The following is a 21,564-nucleotide window of genomic DNA, read 5'->3' as shown; positions in this document are numbered from 1 at the left end:
AAAAAAGAAAGAGACATTTTTCTTAAAAAAGACTAAGAGAAAAATAACACAAACAAATGGGAAGAGATGGGTAATTAGAATCTCAGTTAGGGTTTTGACATGCGTGCTTACGGGCAAATAAAATTTCCCTGAGGGTAAGTTCGTAATTTACGGTGCTGTGCTGATGAGCTTTTGCCTTTTCATTACACGTGGTATGGAATAATACGTGCTATTCTCTCTGTTTTCTCCATTTCTATTGCCTTCTCTATTACTAGCTTTTTATATAGATTAATAAATAAGCAATTAGCAAAGGAGAAGCGAATTTACTGTTTGTCTGCTTGCCTTCTGCCTGTATCTTCCTTCTCCACTTCTCTATTAAGCAAAATTTCTTTTGCTTTTCGAGTTTTCCATCATGCAGATTTCGCCCTTTCTGATGAAGCTTGTTTGTTTTAATGATTTAAGGGATTGGGGTTTTCCAGTGTTGCCAAAATTACTATTTCTGCTGTCAAAGATTTGATTGGTTTGGGAATTTTGAATTGTTCGTCGCAAAATTGGGATTTATTACTACCTCTTTACGTACTGGGTTAGTGAAATTAGTTGTGATTTTTGGAGGGTTTTTCACTTTATTTTAGGGATAAGAAATTGAAGTTTTCCTGCATTAGTGAAATCGGGGTTTCTGTGGTACAAACTTTGATCTGTTTGGGAATTTTGATTTGTGCACTCCATTTTAGGTACGGGGTTAGTTAAAGTAGGGTTAGTATTGTTTTAATGAATTGGGCTTTTCCCCTTGTTACTAAAATTAGCGTATATGTTGTAAACAATTCGATCTGTTTGAAAATTATGAGCTGTGTTTCACAATTAATGGTGGGTTTTATGTTGACAAAATTGAATGGCTTTTATGAATCACTTCTGCTGATGGCTTCTGCTTAGTGTTTGAGCAAACTTGTTTCCTTCTCTTTATTCAGCTTTCCTCGCATCGCTGTTCCGATTGTTATGGGGTATTCGAGAGTTAATACTGAATGTAGTGTTGTTGGTGTTCAACGCACTGTCTAAGCTTTTAGTGTTGTGATTTTTCCATTCCTTCCTTGTGGCAGTATGTCGGTTCTTTTTCAATTGCCACGATTTATAGAGTTGCCAGAAGCTGTGCGCTTGGTTTTAAGGTTGTCTCTTCGGTTATTCATTAGTGGTATTTGGGTTTGGCGATGATCTTTTCATGTGCGGCTTCAGGGATCACGGCTTCAGTGTATTACCTTATCCTAAGCCAAAGTATAATTACTAGGATTACAGATATACTAACAGATATGCAATTGTATGTGATTTTGGAGCTGGATGCTTGATATCAAGATAGATTGTACTGTGTTGGTAAGCCGCCCATGAAAGACAAATTAGGAGTGTATTGCCTCCGCTTCCCGAGATAGGCTACTAAAACGCTGGAACAAAGAAGTCGCTTAGCGTCGTCAAGGATATATGTGTAATTTCACTTTGTGTATAGCACGTGGACTTCTTTGGCGCTTGATACGCGTCACCAATATGCCAATTGCTGCTTCACTTTAGCAGCTTACCCAAAAACAACTGCTTCACTTTAGCAGTTTACACAAAAAAGCTTCCTTCGCGAATAATGATGCTTTAGCTTACTCCGTCTTTGTATGCCGTCGATTAGTGCTGGAGTACCTAGAAGATAGGAGCTTAAATATGTATTGATTGCCTCTGTTGCTTGTGTATTTAGATGAAGTTTTATTCTAAACTTTATTATTCATTCCGTGGGAAGAAAAGAGATGTGAATAATGCAGATTGTTTTATGTAGATGCACAATTAAAGATAAGTTATCACATGCCAAAGTATTAGAAATCAATATAATACTCCGTTGTTGACATGTTACCAACCCTGCTAGCTTCTAAGTTGTAATAATTTCAGCTGTCTTTCAAAAAAGAACATTTTAAGAGGCAGAAAACTAACTAAAAAATGAAAGGATATTGACATGTTTGCCTGCTTTAACTTGATATATAAGTCATGCAGCAAATTCTCAAGTTCCATTATAAATATTATAGCCAGCAACAATCAATTTGAAACTTTGTAAAGAAATCAAGAACAAACAATTCTGCAAAATTTTAAAATATTAGAAAATTAGTTATCACAATTGGTGAAAGCTGGAGATTGTTCTATTTAAATTTTAAGTGGTGTACTTATGCGGTAACCAAAACAGGGTGTTTACAACATACACCTTAAAACAACTAAAAAAACCCAAAAGAAATGTAAAGCTTTCGACACTTAAGTTTCCTATTCACTTTTACAGTTCAGGTATTCACCTAAAACTTTGTATTTAGATTATTCCGTCCTTATATCACGTTGATTAGCAGAATATTGCTAAAAAGATGCGCGCTTTAATGTGTATTGATTACCTCAATTTCTTGCGTATTTGCTTATCGTTTGGTTCTACGCTTTGTTATTCATTATGTGGAAGGAAAAAAGATGTGAATTCTAAGCTTGACTCAGTCTGTTAAAGCTTGAAAAGAGGTCCCAGACTTAGAAATTTCAGCTAAGTGTTTATACTTTAGAAGTATTTTAGCCTTCGTAAGTTGGCGATCCTATTTCACGACCCTTATGACCTTAAAGTATCAATTTTTAGGTTTATTCATGATCAGGAATGTCAGTAGGTCACTTCGGATGAGTTTCGGATTTTTTGGACCTCGTTTGAATCATGTTCAGGTGATCAAAATAGTGGGTCGACGCGTTCTCGATGCGTCGCGTCGCCCATCGCATCGACAGATAATTTCCCCCAGCTTTCAGTGCAATTTCAGTGAACCAACGCGAACTCGACGCGGCACGTTGGCCATTGGGTTAATGCCATCGACGTGGCGCGTCGGTCTGCGCGTCACTGGGTGCAGTTTTTGCTCTTTTAATTCCCCATCTAGAGGGGTATTTAGGTTAATTTTCCTACTCCTATTTAGCCCCAAAACACGTAATTAAGCCTTTCTAACGGCAAATTTCACTCATTTTCTCTAAAATCCTCTCAAGAACAAACCCTAGGGGATCTAATTTCAAATTCAAGATCCAAGGACGCACCACCAATCTTCATGAATTCAAGCACCAAGGTATGTGAAGTGTTCATCCAAGGGTTTCTTTCCATCCTTGGAATTCAAGGAACTCTTTTATACTACAAGTATTGATTTTATGAATTCTATGTGGGATTTGAGTGTATTCATGATTATGATGTTAATTTTGTTCTAATTCATGGTTTATTCCAAGTTTCATGTGATATTATTTATCATGTGTGTAGTATCATGTGACTTTATGTTAAAAGCCCTTGATTTTCGAATTAGGATTTGAAATTATGATGGCTACATGTTGTTTAGTATCATGTGCATAGATTATGTTCCCCAAGTGCTTGATAAATTATTCATGTGAATTAAATGTGAAAATCATGACATACTAGCATATGTGCAAGCTTATATCTTACAAGTGTTTGATAGAATGCCTCTATGAACGAGTTGTCAGCAAGTGAAGATTGTGATGCTTTTCAAGTTTATGCTATGCGTTACTTTTCATGCTGTCGAGTCTTGGGGGTATTCAATACCCGAAGATTTAGTTGCTTACCTAGAGTTACAGTAGTTACAGAACAACCTTAGTAGCGTCACGAACAATAGTACTTAGTAATCAGTCACAATTTCAGTTCAGTAAATAGTTCAGAACTTAGTAGTATTCTGTCAGTCAGTGGCACTCAGTAAACTCAGTTCAGTCCAGTTAGACAATACGATCAGTAACAGTTCAGTCCAACCTAGTATAGTTTAGAAATGAGTTCAGTGTCTATTCAGTTGGGAGTAGGATTTAGCACCGAGCGAGTGCAGGGATGACGACTTTCCCCGTCAGTGAGGCATAGTCGTTAGTAGCAGTCCCTGTACTCCAGAACTGTGTAGCCAGCGCAGGATGAGGAGTCACCCGTCTGACTAGGTTTGACTACCTTCCAGGGGTCACCCGTTAGATTAGGCTTGACTCCGCCCAAGTGTTGGCATCCTGGTTTTCTAGTGTTAGTACTCGTGGCACAGTATTAACACCCTTCCAACTGGGGTCAGGTTGGACCCCTATCAACTCGATTTGGGGCATGTCAGTTAGATGATTACCTCTCACAGTTTCAGTTTCAGTCTCAGCATAGAACTCAGTTCAGTTCTACAGATTCAGGACTGTCAGACACAGTCACCTAGCTCAGTATAGAACTCAGTTCCATTCTACAGAATCAGGACTGTCAGAAATAGTCACTCTGTTATTAGTACTACAGTATCAGTAAACTTAGATATCAGCTAATCAATATTCAGAACTCAGTATCCAGTGTTGACATGATCTCAGTTACAGTTTAGGTATTCATGCATGTACTCTCATTCAGTTATGTCCATGTTACTCAGCTAGTTGTTGTCCATGCATATAAACCCATGCATATCATCAGCCTACCTCACTTAGCATACTAGTACATTCAAAGTACTGACGCATAATTTTCTTTTGCGCCATGATGTCTTATATCATAGGTTCAGATGCACGGGCTGCTCACCACACTTAGCAGCCCGAATTATCAGTAACAGATTTAGTGGTGAGTCCTCATAGTTTGAGGACGATATTATCTTTTAGTATTTCAGTAGTTCATCACATTCAGTAGACGAAGTTAGTTGGGGACTTTTCCCATCAATTCCATATTCAGTCAGTTAGAGGCTTTCAAACTAGACTATTTACAGACAGATGTTCAATTTTCAGTATTTTGATTTCAGTTTTGAACCTTATGGCAAGTTTTACCTAATTTCCGTATTATACAGTATTATTATTCAGTGATTGCAACAGGTACCAGTCATGAGTGAGCTTGTGGTCCTTTAGTATTATGAGCACCGTGTAGCGTCCGGGGTAACAAACTTGGTATGAGAGCCTGAGGTTCAACAGAATCCTAGGAAGTCTTAAAACCGTGTCTAGTGGAGTCCTGTGCATGGGGTGTTGCGCGCCATACTTATGGACAAGAGGCTATGAGGCATTTTAGGAAAAGTTTCCCTTCTTTCAGTATTCATGTCGTGCGAGTGAGCATGAGCTCAAGTTAAACTCTCAGTCTAATCCTTTTCTTCCCTCCATTTACAGAATGTCTCCCAAAAAGACTAACGGAAGAAGAACTGGAAACTAGCCTGTGCCTTCGCCCGTTCAGGAAAATCCCCTGAATGAGCATGTGTCTCACTCCGAACTCAGGACCGCTTTCACTGCCTTAGCTTATTCAGTGGTAGCCTGGAACAATCATCTGGCTACAATCCTATCTAGGCTTATGACTCAATCTCCGCAGAGTGAGGAGAAAAGATGTAGGAAAAGAGGGAGAAAGAATAAGAGGGCTAGAACGCCAAGGCCAGAGAGTGGCCGAACAAATCCTCCTTGCCAAAAATATGGTAGAAACCATCAGGGCGTGTGTAAGGTTGGTAGTGGGTTGTGTTTTAGATGTGGCAAGCCAGGCCATAGAATCAGAGATTGTCCTCAGTCATGTTTGCGGAGTCAACATATCCGTCCTTCAGCTCAGTCCGATCGCTCGAATCAGTAGGGTGCCATTTCCAGCGCCACAAGTGGGCAACGCCCAAATAGGCTTTATGCACTTTAGTCCCGACAGGCTCAGAAAAGTTCTCCTAATGTGGTCACTGGTATGTTACAAGTTTATCATTTACATGTTTATGCCTTATTAGATCCAGGAGCTTCTTTGTCTCTGGTAACTCCTTACATAGCAGTCAACTTTAAAGTCAGACTAAAAATCTTAACAGAACCTTTTTTAGTACCTACCCCAGTAGGTAAATCTATTTTAGCCAGACGAGTATATAGAAATTGCTCGGTTATAGTATTTTCAGAAAATTCCTTCAGTTGATTTCAGTAATAGAGTCGTTCCGTTCCCATTTCCTGATGGGCCAATCATCGAATAAAGGGGTAGTACCTCAATTTCAGTTGATTTAAGCTTGAATTTTTTTAGATTGAACCAGTAGAAAGAAGAGTTGAGAATTCTAAGTTTGTCAGTGTTGAGGTTGCTATATGATGATTGTTGGGGCCATAAAAAGCTAAGAATCGTGTATCAGAAGAGTACTAGCAGTGGACCTTACATTATCAGGTGTAGTCCTTTAGAATGAGTTTAGTGTTTATGACTATTGTTAGACCTCAGGCTCTAGAGTAAAGTGGTTTCAGTTCGATTTAAAGTTTATTAAGTGGTTCGCAGACTTAGAATAACGGCTTTAAGCTAAGGAGGAGATGGTAGAACAAGTAACCACGTCAGGCTTCCAGATTTTTAGTAGTAATGTCAGTATGTGTAGAAGAGCAGTGGGAAAGGATGATGCCCAACCCGTACTTACCTCAATACAAAGTTTTGCACTTCAACTATCACGATATGATATCTCTCACGCCTTACATGTCAACTCTATGATCATAGCTCATATTCGTGCACATGATCGAAAATCACGTACGCTTACCATTCCTAGTATAAGGAATTCCAGTTCACTCAGTGTTATGAATCATGTTCCATGAATACAGAAACTCCAAACTCAGGTCATGCAACTCATGACTCATGTACTCATGCTTTACAGTAAGCTCAGCTCCCATGACTCATGCTACACTCCTAATGATCCGCTAAATTCAGATTTCGTCATGTATATCCTCAGTTTAGATCTCTTGATAAAATCCAGGATATTATTGTTCTATTCCTCAGGCCTCAGTTAAGTGTCAAGTTCGGTATAGTGCCATTCATGCTTCAGGTCCTCATATTTAACCTTCAGTGAACTCTCCTTATGAAATGATGTAGTGGTGAGCAGTTGCTTAGGAGGGGGAGAGTAAATGTTTCATGTTAAGAAAAGATTGTTGCATGCTACTTTTACAAGAGGTTGTAGTTATGAAGATAGGCTTGAATGTCATGTTGATGTGTAAATGGCTAAATGCATTTTGGAGATTTGAGTAGGCTTGAACATAGTGGGAGAATTCAGTCCAACTCAGACCTCAGTAGGTAGAGTTATTAGTGCCCATGTAAATATTTTCAGTAGCCCCAAGTAAAGTGCGGTGTTGAAGTAGAAATTACAGTTAAGAAATGTGGTTAGGATGGTGAGTTAGTAGTTTTAGTGCATGAGGCTTAGTAACTTTGTCTTAGATAACGTCTCGTAGGCTTTGCTCCATATTACAGAATTGGAGCCATGTTGTGATTTCTTATTCGGATGTCTTATTTAGACCATGTCGAGATTTCCTTGCTCCCTAAAGTCAGTATAACTTTGTAGAAAGAGTGTCAAAAAATGCTCTAGTTGAGTATAAGTTTTCAGAATGAGTTAGTCCGTAAAGCCAGGAATTCAGTTTAGCAGTCAGGTGGATAGGTTCGTACGGTTTCCCCATCTTTCCACCCAATCGTACTCCAAAGTTTCATGAATGAATGTTCCAAGATAGAGCATCCTAGTAGTTACGAGTTCAGCCCAGTTCATGTATCATGCCTCAGTTTTAGATCTCAGATATTCAGTCACGATTTAGTTCGTAGGTGCCCCATGCACCGTCTCAGCTTTTTCTTAGTATCTCAGCCAAGTCAGCATTCTTCGATGGACATAATGTCCCAAGGGGGAGATACACTATAACCCCTGAGCTTTCATGTCCTAAACGTTCCAGTTTCTCATCACGTAACTAGATCCAGTTGGAGTAATGAGTACTCATAAGTTGACTCTCTCGTTCCAATCTTAGCCATATGACCATTCCCATGTCATGGCATTTAACCAAGGAATCAACTCAGTTCACGATATTCGGTTCATGTATCATGTTTCAGACTCAGTTATGTTCTCATGTTCCCGAACTCAGTTCACGATATTCAGTTCATGTATCATGTTTCAGACTCAGTTATGTTCTCATGTTCCCGTTCATGCATGTTCAGTAAATGATCTCAGGTTCATCAGTATTCTCAGCTTAAGGTAACAGTGTTTCTTAAATTGGCTTAGTTCCATGTTCAGTTACAGTTATAAACTTGGTATCCATTACTGTTGCATATTCAGTCATGCATTCGCGAATCAGTTCAGTCATGTACTTATGCATCAGATATGCATATTTAGTATGAAAACTCAGCTTATCAGTACTTTCAATTATGTATTCCATGCATAAGATATGCATATTCAGTGTATAAACTCAGTCCATCAGTATTTCTTAGCATAATCAGTCTCATTTGAGGACGAATATTCCCAAGGGGGAGATATTGTAAGACCCCGCAAAATTCTAAGCTTAACTCAGTCCGTTAAAGCTTGAAAAGAGGTCCCAGACTTAGAAATTTCCGCTAAGTGTTTATACTTAGAAGTGTTTTAGCCTTCGTAAGTTGGTGATCCTATTTTATGACCCTTATGACCTTAAAGTATCAGTTTTTAGATTTATTCATGATCAGGAATGTCAGTAGGTCACTTCGGGTGAGTTTTGGATTTTTCGAACCTCGTTTAAACCATGTTCAGGTGACCAAAACAGTGGGTCGACCATCGCGTTGACAAATAATTTTTCCCCATCTTTCAGTGCAATTCCAGTTAACCAATGCGAACTCAACGCAGCGCGTTGGCCATCGCATTGATGCCATCGACGCGACGCATCAGTCTGCGCGTCACTAGGCACAATTTTTGCTTTATTAATTCCGCATCTAGAGAGGTATTTAGGTCAATTTCCCCACTCCTATTCAGCCCCAAAACACGTAATTAGGCCTTTCTAAAGGCAAATTTCACGCACTCTCTTTAGAATCCTCTCAAGAACAAACCCTATGGGATCTAATTTCAAATTCAAGATCCAAGGACGCACCACCAATCTTCACGAATTCAAGCTCCAAGGTATGTGAAGTGTTCATCCAAGGGTTTTCTTCCACCCTTGGAATTCAAGAAACTCTTTTAAACTACAAGTTAATTGATTTTATGAATTCAATGTGGGATTTGAGCGTATTCATGATTATGATGTTAATTGTGTTCTAATCCATGGTTTATTCCTAGTTTCATGTGAAATTATTTATCATGTGTGTAGTATCATGTGAATTCATGTTAAAAGCCCTTGATTTTTGAATTGGGATTTGAAATTATGATGCGTACATGTTATTTAGTATCATGTGCATAGATTATGTTCCCTAAGTGCTTGATAAATTGCTCATGTGAATTAAATGTGAAAATCATGACATATAGCATATGTGCAAGCTTATATCTTACAAGTGTTTGATAGAATGCCTTTATGAACGAGTTTTGAGCAAGTAAAGATTGTGATGCTTTTCAAGTTTATGCAATGCGTTACTTTTCATGCTATCGAGTCTTGGGGGTATTCAATACCCGAAGATTTAGTTGCTTACCTAGAGTTACAGTAGTTACAGAACAACCTTAGTAGCGTCACGAACAATAGTACTTAGTAATCAGTCACAATTTCAGTTCAGTAAATAGTTCAGAACTTAGTAGTATTCCGTCAGTCAGTGGCACTCAATAAACTCAGTTCAGTCCAGTTAGACATATCATCAGCCTACCTCACTTAGCATACCAGTACATTCAAAGTACTGACGCATAATTTTCTTTTGCGCCATGATGTCTTATATCATAGGTTCAGATGCACGGGCTACTCACCACACTTAGCAGCCCGGATTATCAGCAACAGATTTAGTGGTGAGTCCTTATAGTTTGAGGACAATATTATCTTTTAGTATTTCAGTAGTTCATCACATTCAGTAGACGAAGTTAGTTGGGGACTTTTCCCATCAATTCCATATTCAGTCAGTTAGAGGCTTTCAAACTAGAGTATTTACAGACAGATGTTCAATTTTCAGTCTTTTGATTTCAGTTTTGAACCTTATGGCAAGTTCTAATTTCTGCATTATACAATATTATTATTATTCAGTGATTGCAGTAGGTACTAGTCATGGGTTAGCTTGTGGTCCTTCGGGATGATGAGCATCGTGTAGCGTCCGGAGTACAGACTCGGGGTGTTACAGCAAGTTAAATCTAGCATGTCCTTGCATGAAAAAGAAAGGTTATTGCAAGTTCAAATACCCAAAAGATTTTTTGGATCAAACATGTAAAGGCAAAAACTCTTACCCAATTTATAAAAGAAGAAATACAGGAAAATATATACAAATTGGAAATCACCTCTTTAACAATTCATGGGTTGCCCCTTACAATTCTTTTTTACTTTGCAAGTTCAATTGTCACATTAATGTAGAAATATGTTCTGATATCAAGATTGTTAAATATATTTACAAATATATATGTTAAGGACATGATAAAATTACCTTTCGGCTACATGATGATAACACAACTATAGAAATAGATGAAATAAAAGAATATCAGTCAGCTAGATTAGTTTCACCACCTGAAGCTGCGTGGCGCAGATTTGGCTTTTCCATTAGTGAAATGAATCCTTTTGTTTACCATTACAGCTCCATCTTGGTGGACAACAACTTGTTTCTTTAAAAAATACCGATAATATTACTAAACTTATAAACAATCCAATGATTAAAAAAACTATGCTAACTGAATTTTTTTATAATGAATCGAATACATAAAGAAGCTAATGAACTCAATTTATAATATCGAGAATTTAAAGAATATTTTGTCTGGTCAACAACTTATAAAATGTGGACACGTGTCAACAAGGAAATGCAATTGGTCGTATTAACATGCTATCCAATCGAAGTAGAAAGATATTATTTGAGGTTGCTTCTTGTGAATGTCAGAGGACCTAAATCATACGAAGATTTACTAACTGTAGATGGTAAATATTGCACTATATTCAGAGAATCTGCTGAAAAGAGAGGATTATTACTATGTGATAATAACTTGATAGAATGTTTTTCTGAAGCTGCCGATTACCAAATGTCGTGCAGTCTAAGAGATTTATTTGCCATGCTATTAACTTATTGCAACCCAAATAATCCTAGAGAATTGTGGGAAAAATTTGAAAGCCCATTATCGGAAGATCACAAACGAAATGATAATCAGTCTTTACTATCAATTCGTTGTAAAGTATTAAATCATATTAACGATATCCTTTACTTAATGGATTGTGATATTAATGATTTTTATTTAATCCTAAAAAAAATTAAAGCATCTTCAGTGGCAAAAGAAGCAAAGGATGTACATTTTGAAAGAAATATTACCGTTAGTAATGAAGATCTGTCACTACAAAATAAGTTAAACAATGAGCAACAGATTGCCTACAACACAATTCTTAATAGAGTATTCTCAAATAAATCAAGTGCTTTTTTTATTGATGGACCCTGTGGAACAGGTAAAAGTTTTTTATATCGTGCTTTGTTAGCTACTGTAAAACATAAAGGATTTATAGCTTTGGCAATTGTTAGTTCAGGTGTAGCGGCCTCACTTCTTCTCGGAGGTCGCATTGCTCATTCCCGCTTTAAATTGCCTATAAATATTGATGGAATTTTCAGTTGTAATATAAGCAAACAAAGTTCATTACATCTTTAATCCGTGATGCAAAGTTAATAGTATGGGATGAAATCTCAATGGCAAAAAAACAAATGATCGAAGCCTTAGATTTGCTTCTTAAAGATTTAATGGAAACAAATGTTCTCTTTGGTGGAAAAGTTGTTGTGTTCAGTGGTGATTTTAGACAAACTTTGCCTGTTGTCTGTACTGGCAAAAGAGAAGATTTTGTTCGTGAAAGTTTACTATGTCCTGACATTTGGAATCAACTTCAAAATCTACAATTATCAGAAAATATGTGCGCAAGAAGAGATCCTACTTTTTGTGACTATTTAATAAGAATTTGTAATGGAAATGAAAAACAAAATTCACAAGGAAAAATTGAAATACCTCAATCTTTAATTATTCCTTTCACTATCGAAAAAGATTCATTAAATATACTGTTTAAAGTTACTTACCTTGATTTGTATACATCTCCTTCAAATATTTCTTTTGCTATATCTCGAGCTATTTTGGCAACAAAAAATGACTTTGTTGATCAAATAAATGAAATGTTAATTACTCAATTTCCAACCAACGCAAAGGTGTATGCAGCTATTGATGAAACTTCTGATCCGAAAGATCAAAGTGAATATGGAGATTTAATGCATACTTTAAACCTTGCTGGATTACCTCCTTACAAATTATCTTTACAAAAAAAATTGTTCTATCATACTATTAAGAAACTTGAATCCTTCAGAGGGTTTATGTAATGGAACAAGACTAATATGCGTTGACTTTAAAACTCATTATTAGCGCTACAATATTCAGTAGTGATTTTAAAAATGCTCATGTTTTCATTCCACGAATACCATTATTAACTTCAACAGATGAAAAATGCTGCTACAGTTTAAAAGAACACAATTTCCAATACGATTATGTTTTGCCATGACAATTAACAAAGCTAAGGCACAAACATTAGATTTCTTGGTATTTATCTAAGAGAGCCCGTTTTTTCTCATGGCCAATTATATGTTTCTTTGTCGAGGGCCAAAAGTTCTAACAATGTCAAAGTATTGATAAGACCTCCTATAGTCGATAACCATGATGATTGTTGCACACTTAATATAGTATACAATGAAATTTACTATTAAAGCTTTCTCTAAGTTATCATTTTACTGTTAACAGTGAACATTTTTTCATATTAATTGTACTATTGAATTTGTTCTGTTCTTTTATTTATATTATTTATTGATATTTGATGCTATCAGGTTCATTCAAAATGGCACAACGATTTACTATCAATGAAATAACCGCTGCAACAAACGACTGGACTTGTAAAGTTCAAGTGATTGACAAGGGCCGACAGCGAGACAATCAACATGGAAGTAAAAAATATCAGCTTTTGATTTTGCAGGATGAAGAGGTACTTTACACTGAAAATATAATGAAGATTTCCAAAAATCTTTTTAATAGATTATATAAAATTGGGCAAATGTTTAAGCAGAATAAATTACTTTACACTCACATTTTCACTGTTATAATCCTTAAACTCACCTACTTGTTTTTTTCAATTGTGAAAAAAAAATAAAATAAGATATTATTGTGCAGGATATACAAGTTTAGTGTATTATATTTGGAATGGATATAGCACATTATGTAGACCTGCTATATCTTTTTCATACTTACCTGCTGTCTGTTGCAGACAGTTGCAAATGTTAAGGAAGCAAACAATGTATATGGCAAACCAATTAGTGACTTCATCTGGATAATCGATAGAAACACTATTGTGGAACCAATTGAAAAACTAGATCCGACATAAAATCCACTATCGCGGCCAACATGCCTTGCTCTTATGTCGTTTGTGAATTTTGACCGTCCGCCTGATGGACATGAATTTGGTATTACAATAGTTGCTATATTATTTTCTCTTGCTGCTATTACAACAAAATTTGTTTTATTTGATTCATTTACAATGATTCTTTCTTTTAAGATATTCTTGCCATTGTACTGAACTTCGGGCCACTAACATATGCTGCAAATGGAGCTAAAATTCAAGATTTCATTATTGTAACACCCCACATTTTTGGGCTAGAATTTAGATCATTGTTCCTATGCATACAGACTTGAACCCAATGATTCTATGTATATGTATGTGTGATTATCAACTCTATAGAGTGGAAAATGTCCTATTATATCAGTTGAGGTCGTAAAAATCTCCCAACTCAAAGATGAGTTGAAACGCTTCTATTGATTAAGTTTTAGTGAACGTTTCAGCTTGGGTCAACTTTAAACAACCATTACTCCTTGTACATAATGGGTTACGTTGGCTACTATATATTCAAAGAAAGACTTTGAATCTTTTTTACAACGCATTTGGTTTCACCTTAATCCGATATTGGAGCGAAAAGTTATACTCATTTTACTTCAGCATGTCAGTCTGTCAACAAAGTGACAACCTGAGCTGATAAGCCGTCAATTAACTGACGACTTATCAGCCAAGTCGTCAGTCCAAACCAGTGAGCCATCAGTTTCATCCTCCAAGTGCCGACCTAAGTTGATAGGCCGTCAACTAAGTGACGACCTATTAGCCCAAGTCGTCACCCATGACCAGACTTGATCAACCTCAACCTTAAATAGTTTTGGAGGGGTATTTTGGTCTTTTACCTCACCTCCAACGACTTAAATCACGCATTAAACCCTATTAAGTGATAAAATATCAATTTCTTATCACTCATAATCCTCTCCACTCTCAAGAACAAGAAAATTAGGGTTTCATCGCAAGATCATCTCCCAAGAACAAGATTCAAACCCTTCTTCAAGAAAACCAAGAAATTATGATCCCCAATCCAAGAATGTTCAAGAAAAGTCAATTCTCTTTCAAGATTAAAGCTCTAAGGTATGTTAATGTTTATTCATGGACCCTTTTCACTTATGGAGTCCACACATCCATCTTTTATGTTTTAAATCATGAAATTACATGTTTATAATGATTTATCTCCATGAAACTTTTATGAATTTTGATTATACATGATGTTTACAATCTATTTTCATTGAAAGCAACCCTTATTACGTGTTTTATGAATTATGTCCATGAACTTACTTGAATTTCAAATCTTCATTATGTTTTCATTAAATTATTGGTGATATTAAACTTTACATGTTTGAATGGTGTTGTTTGTTGAATTTAAACCCTAATTGGTGATCTAAAAAGTGAAATCATGCTATTACTACAAGTTTTAAAACTATTCCCATGCTTAGTCTAAACCATGAATTGCAAGCGTTTGGTGAAATGCCTAAATGACTGGGTTTTGAACAATGACTACTTATTACATGTTTACAAGTTAAGATTTTGGAATTTGTTTTCAAGTGGAATGCATTATAGTATGTTTTAAATATTATGATTTCCATATCATGTTCATGTGAATTCAAAATAAATCCTCAGTTTATGATTTTGTCATGTGATCGTGCTATCTCATCATGTCTAGAAATATCCTTATGTTAAAGTCTTGGTTCCCATGTATTTGATGAAATGCTTAAGTGAATAATTGTGAACAAGGATTTCCTTCCATGGTTTCAAAGCTTTCATGTGACCTTGTTGTTATTGTTATCGAGTCCTGGGGGTTATGAATACCCGAAATTTAGCTGTTTACTTAGTCTCAGTAGTTTCAGAATAGTTTCAGACATGTATGGGCATTAATAGTTCAGTCCGTTATCATATCAATCAAACTTAGATCAGTTCAGTAACTCGAGTCAATTCCCTCTTCAGTTAAGCTTAGCTCAATCCCGTAATCAGTGTCAGTTTAGTTGGGAGTAGGATTTAACATCGAGCGAGCCTAGGGATGGGGGCTCTCCTGTCAGTTAGGACCAGGTCTTTAGAAGAAATCCCTAAGTTCCAGAACGTAGCCAGCATAGGTTATGAGATGTCACACGTTAGTTAGGACTGATCTCAGGGGTCTCCCGTTAGTTAGGACCGACTCCACAGCTATTGTTTGTACCCGTGGCAAGGTACTAGCACCCTTCCAACTAGGGTCACAGGTTGGACCCCGATCAGCTCAAACTAGGGCATGTCGGTTAGATGATACCTCCCACAGTTACAGTTTCAGTTTTAGTGTTCAGTTCAGAACTCAGTTCAGTTTTGCTTGACCATAGCATACAGTTTATCAGTTATTCAGTTATTTAGTTATCATATTTCAGTATTTCAGTTACAAACTGTATCAAAAACATGTTATATGTTTGGTCATGCATTCGAAGATTTTTCAGCTTTCACGCATTTATATTCAGTATTCTCATGCTAACCAGACAGTCTCTGCTCCATGCATGGTTACTAAGTTACTTCATATCATTCAGCTAGTTATTATTTCATGTTCAGTTATCCATGCTATTCATTCAGTTGGTTATCATGTATGCACATAAACCCATGCATCTCAGCCTTACCTCATTTAGCATACCATTACATTCAAAGTACTGATCACATATCTGTTTCTTGCGCTATGATATTTCATATCATAGGATCGGACGCTTAGGTTCCCAACCATACCTAGTTATCCCAGCGCACCAGTAGCGACAGCAGTGGTGAGTCCTCATGTTCCGAGGACCAGTTATGTTTATTTCAGTTTCTCAGTTTTAGCAGGTAGTCAGAGTTAGTTGGGGACTTGTCTCATCAACTCCTCAGTTATTCAGTTAGAGGCTTTTAGACTAGTACAGACAGTTAGTCAGTTTTCAATTGTTATTATTAGCCATTTTATCAATAAGGTCAGTATTGTTTTACAGATATAATCAGAACTATGATTTAAAACCTTATGGCATTTTTCAGTTAAATTCTGCATATGACTTCTATCAGTAGTATATTATTCAGTTCTCACAGCAGGTACCAGCTCATGGGTTAACTTGTGGTCCCTCAGGACTGTAAGCACCGTGTGGCGCCCAGGGTGTACTCTCGGGGCATTACAATTATAATGGATCAAAGGTCAGTACACCATTCATTTCGTTGCTTTGTACATTAATTTTACCTTCATAATTTTATTTCATTCCACACATTATTTGCTCCATCATTTCATGCAGTCAAAAACCTACCAAATTTACACTACACTTTGGGAGAAGTTCATTGATCATGATGGAGCTAAAATATTGGAAAAAATTAATCAATATCCAATCATCCTTGCAAGAAAAGTTGTAGAATCAAGACCTGGTAAATACATATATCAGCATATTTTACCCTATTTATCGCAACTAAATTATCACTAAATAATAAAATTCAAACTAACTATTCATTACGCATAGGACTGACAACAAGATTTGCAACAACAATTCAGATTGATCCTCCATATCCGTAGGTTGCTGCACTCAGAACATGGTATTTTTCATGTAAAAAAGATGTCATACATATCATTGACACACACAAAATATATATTTCTCTGTGTATTTTTACTTGCAGGATCAAAACAAACAAGCAGCTGCTGATTGATTGCATACAGGAAAAAGAGTACAGCTCCATCAGGATCTTTGCAATTCATTCCTTTTCAGGATGAAGTTATATCTGTTGCCACTGCCCAAGAACAACCCCAGGTAAAAACACTAACAAATTTCATATTACATTGTATTAAATTTGCTTTTACAGTTTATAATTATGTTATAAAATGTATTACCTCTTGAATTTCTCCGGGTCAGATCTTCTACATGAAAGCTACAATTTTATTGTCAAATGAACAACAACAGTTCTTTGTTCTAGCTTGTTCTTTGTTCTAGCTTGCTATGACTGTAAACAAGTCTTCATCAGGATTCACACTAAAAGAAGATTTTACTGTACAATTTGTCATCGCCTGACAGATCTTGTCCCAAAGTACAACTGATATCTTACAGACTTTATACATAATTATTCAGAATCTTAAATTTTCATTTACTTAACAAGTATTATCCTAACAATTTTTAACTGTAGATGTCAGTTTGAAGTGACTGTTGCAGACAGCAGTGGTTCAATAGCAGCACTTATTGCAGATGAAACTGCTAAACAATGTTGCATCTCAGTTTATTACATTCAGGCAGTCTAGGTACATATTAAAATTACTACAAATAAAATGTAAATTATTTTCTAACTTAAACTATGCATTTAAACAATTTAATTTCCCTTTCAGAAACAAATGTTGCCATTGGCGAATGTCCAGGCCCAGTTATCTGGCAAGAAATTTGATATCCTGGCCAAAAAATCTTACGCAAAAGGCACAGATGCTGGTACCCCAAGATTGATCATTGTGTCGTTCGTGGAAAATCAACCTTCAATGAACACACTGAAAGCATTGGAAAGAGAAAGATATATGAAACTGGCGCCATAAGTTCTTCAGATCACATGTCAAGTAGTTCCCATCAGAAAAACAATACAGAGGTGAAAACGTCACCTCTGAAAAGCTGTCACAAGGTACTTCAACCTCTTGAAATATAATTTTAATGTTTTGCCTCACTTTCACCTGACTATCGCTGTTTCACTTTCGTACCAGTGAACAATGTTTTGTCTCCTACTTTTGTGATGTCATTGGAGCCACACTGAAAAGCATCCTAAGAAATGCTGTAGCAACTGTTTTTGCTGTCCACCTGAACAAGGTATATAATCTCTTTTTTTTTACTTAATATATATTATTAGATATAACAAAATTAAACATTAATTTTAAAATTCTCCCTCCTTTTCTTACAACTGTAATTAATTCTGAATAGATGTAGAATTGTGATTATGCAATTAATCAATTTTGTTAGCAGTATTTTTGGGGTTAGGTTAGTAAAATTAGCATCTGTGTTGTAAAAGTTTGGATTTGTTTGAGAATTTTGAGCTATTCTTCACAGTTAAGATACTGGATATGTTTCGTTTGACGAACTTTTTTGTTATGGCTTTTCTTATGATTTTATGAGATTGACAGCTTAATTAGGGTTCAACATCTGTTGATTTTGAGAGATTTGTAGCTTAATTAGAGTTCACAGTTAGTGAGATTAGCATTTGCATCATCAAAAATTGAATCTTTTAAAAAATTTTGAGTCGCTGATAAATTTTTCATGATTTTTGTTGCTATCAATATGGATTTGACTATTTTTTTGGGTGAAATATTGGGTTTAGTACGAAATTTTGAAAAGCACCCTCTATAATAGAAGTTCAAATAATATAGCCTTTATTCTGTCTGAAACTGTTTGATTGTATAACAAGAGGATTTCAGTGTGTCCAATTTCCAGATTCTTATAACTGCACAAACACTCGACTATCTACTAATTTCAAGAAACAAAGTGCTAATTTCAAGAAAATATAAGGACATATGTGGCTTCATGCTGTCCGAGCAGTTTTGGAACTTACAAATTTTTGTACTTTATTTGTAACTTAGCTTCAAACAGTATGCATATATATCGCTTTCCGTTATGATTATGGCAATAATAAGTTCTTCAACAGTTGCCATATCCAAATTGGATTTTCCTGTTTCATTTTCTTAATGTGAGGCAAAGGGATAGTGGTGTAAAGTTAACATGGGAAGAGGTCATCTGAATGTAATACAAATTGATTAGTTAAGGTTCCAGGGAATGAAATATTGAGTTTTATTGGGTAGTAGTTATTGTTGTCCATATTAGGACAAAAATGTTCAGGCTTGAAACAGAAGCTAACAAGGCAAACCTTAAAGGACAATAACCAGACAAAATTATTGTAGTTTCAGTTAGTGGAGTGGATTATTTGTGCCTTGTAATGTGAGAAAGGGAATAGCGTTGTAAAGTTATCTGGGGAAACGGTCCATTGAATGTAATTCGAACTGTATAGATAAGCTTCCAGGGAAGGAAATGTTGGATTCTATTAGGCAGTAGTCACTTATTTTTCATGTAAAAATCAAAATAGTCAGGCTTCATGTTGAAGCTAACAAAGCAGACCTCGAAAGGCCATAAATCAGAAAGGCCATTATTGTAGTTCCAGTTAGTCAACTGAACTATTGATGTCTTGTAATGTGAGGAAAGGACTGGTGGTGTAAAGTTTAGTCTCATATGTTTGACAAGGTTCATTAGCTGTAGAACTGGGCCTTTGAAGATGCTACATTCATTCTGAATATAATTCGAACTGTCTAGCCAACATTCGAGGGAAGGAAATGTTTATTGGAGAGTAGTTGCTTATTGTTCAGGCCCTCACTCTATGTTGCTCGGACTTCAATAATGTCAATGACACGACTGTGGCATTATAAGTGAAGAATCTGTGCAACTTAGCCCTCACTCATACAGTTCATTAGGTTATGTGATGCAAGTATTAAGGAAATCTCTGAGATACATATAACATAATGCGAATATACCTTATCGCGAAACCCAACACCACCCTCTCTGAGCTTGATTTCACCCGAGAAGTTGTTTGTAGCTATCAATATGAATCCAAAATTGAATATTTTCAGATGTATATACTCTTCCTCCTTTCTTTTCTTACCTATGCAAGAGAACTTTGTAGATACACATACATGAGCTTAAAAAAAAGGGTCCATTCTTACTGTAAAATTTGATGTCGTCCCATTTGCTATTAGCAAGGAAATTATAAAGCAAGATTTTATGTTTTCTGGAATGACCATGCGCCTGAACAAGGCAAAGTGAGTGGAAGTTTAGACCTTTGCTGATAACTTTCTTAAATTTACTTGATGTTTAATAGATTGTGAGTAAAAGTTAAGGCAAGCATCTATCGGAAATAAACTCCCTATCTCTCGAAAGTAGGGGTAAGATATGCATACAAACTAACCTCCCTACTTATATGAATACATAAGTTTCTATTCATGTGCCCTTGCTATCTGGTTTTACTATGAAATTCAACGTTTTTTGGTCAAATTTCATGGAATGTTGATATGATTGGAGATTAAGGATAGTATCCCACACACCAAAATTACTCACAAGCGAATTTTTTGTTGTTGTTGTGCAGATAATGCAAGCTGATGTTTGTATTCTTTATTAAAAACAGACACCGTAGTAACAGTTTTTTTCGGTGGTTTTTTCTTGAAAAGTGCCTTTGGGATTTATGGGATTTCAGATTTCTCATTTGAATATGTCTAATTGAATCTGCATGGAGAAAAATTGATATTAAGGATTTGTACACTCCACCATAAATAAAAGTTGTTTAGTAATAGCTAATTTACGTCATTTGGGTTAGTAGAGTTTGAACACTTTAGAATTATACATCGAATTTCTCATCTGTGTTGTTGTTAGTTGCAAAATGACTTTGTTTACTATTGTTCACCTTTATTCTACTAATGGTTGATTGGGTTCAATACATTATAAACTTGAGCATACATTGTTCTTTGTCACAGTACAAAATATGTACATGTTATTGCAGAATAGTATGGCACTCCAAACAGAATATAGTAGTAGTTTGTGCTGACTGGTATCCTTCAGAGTTTATTCCTGCATAATACTAACCCTTCTCAATTTTACTGTGCAACAGGTTTCATCTCAAGCTAAGGAGGCACAACTTTTTGTTATCTATGTAAATAAGATGTATATATATCCTTTTTTTGTTATCTATGTAAATAAGATGTATATAACCTCTTGTAAAATTTGGCTCCATGATAAATATTATAAAGTAAATAGTTTGTTCGGCATACTGATGCATTACATTTGACTTTTCTTTCACATGCATCACACGGGCCCCTCCCCCTAGTATCTGTGTCTCTCTCTCTCTCTCTCTCTATATATATATATATATATATATATATATATATATATCTCGTGTCACAACTCTCATGCAAGTCGCAGTTGATATTAATTGTATGAGATTCTATTTATCGTTAAACTTATTTTGCTTTGATATGTTTATGATAATAGTAAGTAGAATAACAATCATTCAACAAAGTGCTTATATATATATATATATATATATCTTGTGTCTCAACTCTCATGCAAGTCGCAGTGGATATTAATTGTATGAGATTTTATTTATCGTTAAAACTTATTTTGCTTTGATATGTTTATGATAATAGTAAGTAGAATAACAATCATTCAACAAAGTGCTTACCCTTATCCGTCTTCCTGTGAGAGAAATAGAGAGAGGGGCCTATTTGGATAGGCTGAAAAAAATGGCATTTAAAAAGTACTTTAAAAGTGCTTTTGAAGGTGCTGAACTTATTTTAAAAATAAGTAGTTACGTGTTTGGATAAAAGTATTGAAACTGAAAAAAAAGTTATTAATGTGTTTGGTAAATAAGTGCTTTTAAGCAATTTTTTTT

General features: G+C 35.7%; 1 long non-coding RNA gene across 7 annotated transcripts; it reads left to right on the top strand.

Annotated features, from left to right (window-relative positions):
* The first annotated feature begins 205 nt into the window (after positions 1-205).
* On the top strand, positions 206-21,005 carry LOC107873132. Of its 7 annotated transcripts, none has more exons than XR_007057236.1 (10): positions 206-330; positions 12,626-12,780; positions 16,259-16,323; positions 16,419-16,545; positions 16,638-16,710; positions 16,792-16,922; positions 17,293-17,404; positions 17,489-17,769; positions 17,849-17,951; positions 20,785-21,005. It is a non-coding gene; the product is annotated as an uncharacterized LOC107873132 (long non-coding RNA). The 7 variants fall into 7 exon arrangements; XR_001675119.2 differs by having other exon boundaries at positions 16,225-16,323; XR_007057233.1 differs by having other exon boundaries at positions 16,222-16,323.
* The last annotated feature ends 559 nt before the right edge of the window (positions 21,006-21,564 follow it).

This window comes from Capsicum annuum, chromosome 6 (assembly GCF_002878395.1).
Source record: "Capsicum annuum cultivar UCD-10X-F1 chromosome 6, UCD10Xv1.1, whole genome shotgun sequence".
Taxonomy (NCBI): Eukaryota; Viridiplantae; Streptophyta; class Magnoliopsida; order Solanales; family Solanaceae; genus Capsicum; species Capsicum annuum.
The sequence above is the reverse complement of the archived record's forward strand: the minus strand, read 5'-3'. Positions and strand labels throughout refer to the sequence as shown.